The following is a 6,045-nucleotide window of genomic DNA, read 5'->3' as shown; positions in this document are numbered from 1 at the left end:
CTCATCACAGGATATTCTGCCCAACATTGTAGAAAAAAAGTAGGAAATATGGTACAAAACTAATGTTCGTCTTTCAGTCTTTGGAATTGTTCTTTGATGTAACACACTGCAATAATTATTATGCACATGTAGTATATAAGCATATTTAGGATATTTAAGAACATTACCGTATTTGAAACCTTAGTTTAAAAATTTCGTCGGGCGAAAAGAACATTAAAAAAGCAAACAACAGGACCTCTGTCAGTTACAGCCACCGATGTGACAAACTTACAGTAATTATGCCCCCCTTCGAAGAAGAGGGGTATATTGCTTTGCACAGGCATGTCGGTATGTCGGTCGGTCCGTCGGTAGACCAAAGCTTGTCCGAGTGATAACTCAACAATTCCTGGACGTATGGTCATCAAACTTCACATGAAGGTTGGGCCTGACCAGTAGATGACCATAATTATGCCCCCCTTCGAAGAAGAGGGGTATATTGCTTTGCACAGGCATGTCGGTCGGTCCGTCCGTCCGTCCGTCCGTCGGTAGACCAAAGCTTGTCCGAGTGATAACTCAACAATTCCTAGACGTATGGTCATCAAACTTCACATGAAGGTTGGGCCTGACCAGTAGATGACCCCTATTGATTTTGGGGGTCATCGGGTCAAAGGTCAAGGTCACAGTGACCTTTAATGGTAAAATAATTTTAAAGCTTGTCCAAGTGATAACTCAACAATGCCTGCACCCATGGCCCTCAAACTTGACATGGAGGTTGGGCCTGACCAGTAGATGACCCCTATTGTTTTTGGGGGTCATCAGACCAAAGGTCAAGGTCACAGTGACCTTGAATGGTAAAAGGTTGTCCGAGTGATAACGTGACAATGCCTGCACCCATGGCCCTCAAACTTGACTTGGAGGTTGGGCCTGACCAGTAGATGACCCCTATTGTTTTTGGGGGTCATTGGGCCAAAGGTCAAGGTCACAGTGACCTTGAATGGTAAAAGGTTGTCCGATTGATAACTCAACAATGCCTGCACCCATGGCCCTCAAACTTGACTTGGAGAATTGGCCTGACCAGGAGATGACCCCTATGGTTTTTGGGGGTCATCTGGCCAAAGGTCAAGGTCACAGTGACCTGGAATGGTAAAAGGTTGTCCGAGTGATAACTCGATAATGCCTGCACCCATGGCCCTCAAACTTGACTTGGAGGTTGGGCCTGGCCAGAAGATGGTCCCTATTGATTTAAGGGGTCATTGGGCCAAAGGTCAAGGTCACGGTGACCTGGAATGGTAAAAGGTTATCCGAGTGATAACTTGACAATGGCTGCACCCATGGCCCTCAAACTTGATTTGTAGGTTGAACCCGGCCAGCAGATTGTCCCTATTAATTTTAGGGGTCATTGGGCCAAAGGTCACTCACAGTGACCTTGAATGATAAAAGGTTGTCCAAGTGATAACTCAACAATGCCTGCACCCATGGCCCTCGAACTTGACATTTAGGTTTCTGGTGACCAGCTGATGACTCTGGATTTTGAGTTCATAGGTCATGGTCATAACACACTCTATCCTCACACTTTAATGGTCATAATCTTAAAACTGCCTTAACGGCAACAAATCAGCTGTCATTTTGGTCCATGCATATTTCATTCAATTGTCCATATAATCCTGACAACATGGCGCTCAGGGGGGCATAATGTTTGACAAACATCTCTTGTTTTGTTGATCATAGCCAACAACGTACTGTGGACTTGTTTCTCATAGCCAACAACGTACCGTGGTCTTGTTTCTCATAGCCAACAACGTACCGTGGTCTTGTTTCTCAAAGCCAACAACGTACCGTGGTCTTGTTTCTCATATCCACCAGCGTCCCGTGGTCTTGTTTCTCATAGCCCACAACGTACCGTGGTCTTGTTTCTCAGCCAATAACGTACTGTGGTCTTGTTTATCATAGCCAACAACGTACCGTGGTCTTGTTTCTCATAGCCAACAACGTACCATGGTCTTGTTTCTCAAAACCAACAACGTACCGTGGTCTTGTTTCTTATAGCTACCAGCGTACCGTGGTCTTGTTTCTCATATCCACCAGCGTCCCGTGGTCTTGTTTCTCATAGCCGGCAACGTACCGTGGTCTTGTTTCTCATAGCCGACAACATACCGTGGTCTTGTTTCTAATAGCCAACAACGTACCATGGTCTTGTTTCTCATAGCCACCAGCGTACTAAAGTCTAATTTATCATAGACACCAACATACTGGGGTCTAATTTATCGTAGCCACCCGCGTACTGTGGGCTAATTTATCGTAGCCACCAACCTACTGTGGTCTAATTTATCATAGCCACCAACGTAATGAGGTCTAGTTTATCTTAGCCACCAACGTAATGTGGTCTAGTTTATCGTAGCCACCAACGTACGGGGGTCTAGTTTATCGTAGCCACCAACGTACTGCGGTCTAGTTTATCATAGCCAGCAACGTAACGTGGGCTTGTTTATCGTAGCCACCAACTTACTGTTATCTTGATTATTGTAGCCACCAACTTCCTATTATCTTGATTATCGTAGCCACCAACTTACTGTTATCTTGATCATCGTAGCCACCAACGTACTGTGGTCTACTTATCGTAGCCACCAACTTACTGTTATCTTGATTATCGTAGCCACCAATGTACTTTTGTCTTGATAATCGTAGCCACCAACGTACTTTGGTCTTGTTTATCGTAGCCACCAACGTACTTTGATCTTGTTTATCGTAGCCACCAACGTACTTTGGTCTTGTTATACCCCCACAAACGAAGTTTGAGGGGGTATATAGGAGTGAGCTTGTCGGTCGGTCGGTCGGTCTGTCTGTCGGTCGGTCGGTCTGTCGGTTTTCATGGTTTCCGGACGATAACTCATGAAAGGCTAGACAGATTTGAACAATTTTTGGTACACAGGTGTAACATCAGAAGATACAGGTCAAGTTCGATATTGGGGCTGGTGGGGCCAAGGTCAAGGTCACTGTTACTAAAAATAGAAAAACGTTTTCCGGACGATAACTCATGAAAGGCTAGACAGATTTGAAAAATTTTTGGTACACAGATGTAACATCAGAAGATACAGGTCAAGTTCGATATTGGGGCTGGTGGGGCGAAGGTCAAGGTCATTGTTACTAAAAATAGAAAAAACGCTTTCCGGACGATAACTCATGAAAGGCTTGACAGATTTGAACAATTTTTGGTACACAGGTGGGACATCAGATGATACAGATCAAGTTCGATATTGGGGCTGGTGGGGCCAAGGTCAAGGTCACTGTTACTAAAAATAGAAAAACGGTTTCCGGACGATAACTCATGAAAGGCTAGACAGATTTGAACAACTTTTGGTACACAGGTGTAACATCAGAAGATACAGTTTGGTACACTGGTGTAACATCAGAAGATATAGGTCAAGTTCGATATTGGGGCTGGTGGGGCCAAGGTCAAGGTCACTGTTACTAAAAATAGAAAAACGGTTTCCGGACGATAACTCATGAAAGGCTTGACAGATTTGAACAATTTTTGGTACACAGGTGTAACATCAGAAGATACAGGTCAAGTTCGATATTGGGGCTGGTGGGGCCAAGGTCAAGGTCACTGTTACTAAAAAAATAAAAACGGTTTCCGGACGATAAATCATGAAAGGCTTGACAGACTTGAACAATTTTTGGTACACAGTTGTAACATCAGAAGATACAGGTCAAGTTCGATATTGGGGCTGGTGGGGCCAATGTCAAGGTCACTGTTACTAAAAATAGAAAAACGGTTTCCAGACGATAACTCATGAAAGGCTAGACAGATTTGAACAATTTTTGGTACACAGGTGTAACATCAGAAGATACAGGTCAAGTTCGATATTGGGGCTGGTGGGGCCAAGGTCAAGGTCACTGTTACTAAAAATAGAAAAACGGTTTCCGGACGATAACTCATGAAAGGCTAGTTTTTCTTGTCAGCAGTGTAACTTCTAAATTATTCAACAGATTTAAATAAAACAATACATGCATGATAAAAGAAGATGCAGTGTGCAGTAACCTTGGAGTTATGGCCTCTTTTCAAAGGAATGGTTTGCCATTCCTGTGTCCAGGCGGCATTTGGGGGTATTCGTCACTCCTGTGACAGCTCTAGTTTATCGTAGCCACCAACGTACTTTGGTCTTGCTTATCGTAGCCACCAACGTACTTTGGTCTTGTTTATCGTAGCCACCAACGTACTTTGGTCTTGTTTATCGTAGCCATCAACGTACTTTTGTCTTGTTTATCGTAGGCACCAACATACTCTGTTCTTGTTTATTGTAGCCACCAACGTACTTTGGCCTTGTTTAAGGAAGCCACCGAAATCCTGTGGTCTTGTTAATCATAGCCACCAACTTACTTTGGTCTTGTTTATCGTAGGCACCAAAGTACTCTGTTCTTGTTTATTGTAGCCACCAACGTACTTTGGCCTTGTTTAAGGAAGCCACCGACATACTGTGGTCTTGTTAATCATAGCCACCAAAGTACTCTGGTCTTGTTTATCGTAGCCACAAACGTACTGTTATCTTAATTATCGTTCCCATAACGCACTGTGGTCTTGTTTATCGTATTCACCAACGTACTGTGGTCTTGTTTATCTTAGCCACCAACTCATCGTGCTCTTTTAAATATCAGATACACTATGTTGATACAGACATGCTAATCTAGGTAAGCTCATCTAATACTGGTACCTTATACGTGTAAACATTATTAGTAAAAGTAGGCGGTTTAACATTGTCTGGTGTAAAGCTTGGATTGAACAGAAACACTCAAAAACATTTGATAACAGTCGCTGCCTGTCAAAAAGTCTTGTGTGATTATGTGATACTTCAGGTTTGATGTCAGCCTAAGTCAGATATTCCTACTATCAAATTTAGAGTATGATATTTTTTCTTTCACGGTAATAACGATTGAATATATATTTCTTTCATTCTTTTCGATGAAATACGAAGTTTTATCAGTGAAATAACAACACTGAAAATGTGATAATTTCACTGCAAAATAAGGACTGAAAAATATCATGGTTCAGAACTACCTTTAAAATCCAATGTAGCAACTTCCCCTTGATCAAAATAGAACACTTCACTTTGAACCAGAAAATGTTGGCAAATAAAATATTTAAAATTTAAAGAAATGTTACATAAAGATATATTTGGAAATTAACAACTTACCGTTTATTAAAAAAATTGTTTTCCCGTTTTATAAACGTTTTCATGGTCTAAGTGCTGATTGTTCGACCATTTGCTTTCATATCAAACAAATTACAGACGAAAATAACTGTTCGAACATAAATAGAATGTAATATCATCCTTCAAATGTATTTTGAACTGTTTGTCGTTGTAAAACATAAAACGAACTTCCCTGAAAACTCACACAACAATTTACAGATTGACTGATATTTTTACCCCACACACGCCTCAAAATTGGACACGGATCACCCCGAGGCGATCCGTGTAGGGTCCGGGACAGTCCGTAGCTAATACGGGAAGGTCCGGGATGTCATCCGTGTTGACACCGTGTTGATCCGGGATGGTCCGGATCATTGCTGACGGTCCGTGACGCTGCCATGGTTGTACCGGGGTAATCCGTCTTGGCTCCGTGTTCATCCGTTGTGGTGCCGTGTTGGGTCCGGCTTGGGTGTGACTAAGAATAACTATACTGAAAGCGAGGCATATATTTCTGTGTTGCTAATATGTTGGTATGCAACTCATATCTTAGAAGGGAAATAACTGTGGTATATTTAGTTGATAACAGATGTTCTTTATCCTTGATCATTCTTAGAAAATGGTGTCGTCAGTCATTTTAGATATATGTATAGTAGTTATTATGTCTGGACGTTGGATGTTAACTAGTTTGAGGGAAATCAAAAGTGGTTGTTGGAAAATAAAAGTATAGTATCATATATATTTCTACAACTACAACTACAACTGCTGCTGCTGCTACTGCTGCTTCTACTGCTACTGCTGCTACTACTTCTACTACTACTACTACTACTACTACTACTTCTCTACAAATACTTAAGCTTTCAAGCGTAAAAATGAACCA

The sequence above is a fragment of the Mya arenaria genome, chromosome 5 (genome assembly GCF_026914265.1).
Source record: "Mya arenaria isolate MELC-2E11 chromosome 5, ASM2691426v1".
Classification (NCBI taxonomy): domain Eukaryota; kingdom Metazoa; phylum Mollusca; class Bivalvia; order Myida; family Myidae; genus Mya; species Mya arenaria.
The sequence above is the reverse complement of the archived record's forward strand: the minus strand, read 5'-3'. Positions refer to the sequence as shown.